Source organism: Empidonax traillii, unplaced genomic scaffold, assembly GCF_003031625.1.
Source record: "Empidonax traillii isolate 1590-97213 ecotype Southwest subspecies unplaced genomic scaffold, ASM303162v1 scaffold59:size1551110, whole genome shotgun sequence".
NCBI lineage: Eukaryota > Metazoa > Chordata > Aves > Passeriformes > Tyrannidae > Empidonax > Empidonax traillii.
This window is the reverse complement of record NW_020955252.1, coordinates 1,549,998-1,551,166: the sequence shown is the minus strand read 5'-3', so window position 1 is coordinate 1,551,166 and position 1,169 is coordinate 1,549,998. Positions and strand designations below refer to the sequence as shown.

The 1,169-nt window shown below is 38.9% G+C and overlaps 1 long non-coding RNA gene across 1 annotated transcript in view; it reads left to right on the top strand.

Annotated features, from left to right (window-relative positions):
• The first annotated feature begins 635 nt into the window (after positions 1 to 635).
• Positions 636 to 1,169, top strand: part of LOC114055562 — a 4,156-nt gene continuing 3,622 nt past the window's right edge. Inside the window, exon 1 of the long non-coding RNA XR_003570764.1 lies at positions 636 to 1,002. This is a non-coding gene — a long non-coding RNA (uncharacterized LOC114055562). The remainder of the gene's footprint in view (positions 1,003 to 1,169) is intronic.

The window sequence follows — 1,169 nt, the reverse complement described above, 5'->3', positions numbered from 1 at the left end:
TTTTTTTTTTTTTTTTTTTTTTTTTTTTTTTTTTTTTTGGCTCTTTGTTTATTGATTTTTACTTAGTTAAGCATTTGAAAACAAAGTGCATTTTCAGCACAGCCTTGTCACCAAACTGGATGAAGGAAACTTATCCAACAACAATTTGATATGAACAAGCAGACACTTCTTTATTCAGCTTGTTGGGAACATGGGAGAATTCTCCTCCAAACGTGTTCCACTTAGCAATAAAATTCATTCATTTTTATACCTTTCTGTTACATAAGCCTGTTCTTCCATTCATTTTTATACTTTTCTGTTACATAAGTCCATTCTTAAATGTAACTGTTAAAATGATCGGCTCCATAGGTTATATGTCTTTATCCAAAACCAATTATTGCTCAATTCTAATTAGCTGTACTGATTGGAATCCTAGATACTCAGATCAAGATGGGGAGGGTAAGGAGATTTCCAAGCAGTATATACGGTCCCGTAACTTCTTGGTGAGGTATCCATGGTTGCATACCTCCAACACAGCAGTCCTAACAATTCTCTACATTATGCTTCACAATTTTCTACCTTTAATCAAACTACTCCTCTTATATGATCAGATCTCAATTATTTCACTGCAACTACTTCTATATGATCAAATCTCCTTGTGGTGGTGCGCTTAATCAAACAGTTGGGCACACAATCTGCTATTTTTGAGTGCAATTTGTTAATATTTACCACTTTCTTTTTCCCTAAACGATATTAACAGCCAGAGAAACGAGTCCCTGGAAACGCTTTCCTCTTCTTCCCCTTTTTTTCCTCTTTTCGAGTCAATGAACAGGCAGCGAGCGGCGGTTTCTGCGGCACCAGTGCCATCTGCTGCCCCGCCCCGGCAGCACAGAAGCCGCACGGAACTTTCCTCACTGAAGTGTCCAAATAACAGCAAAGCAAAATATTTTTTTTTTTTTTTAATTTCTTGGGGGACAGCCCGATCCCACAGCATGCCCTGCAAAGCTCCTGCTGGCCGAGCAGGTCAGTAATATTTACGTGACATTTTCCATCAGAGAGGTTCTAAAATCCTGGCTTTCTCTGCTGTAGTGAAAAAGGATAAAACCAGCACAGGGAAAAAAACTGGTATGATTCTGATTAAGTGCGGCCACTAATGTAAACAGTGAAGTGGGAGGCTGTCAACTTGCTCC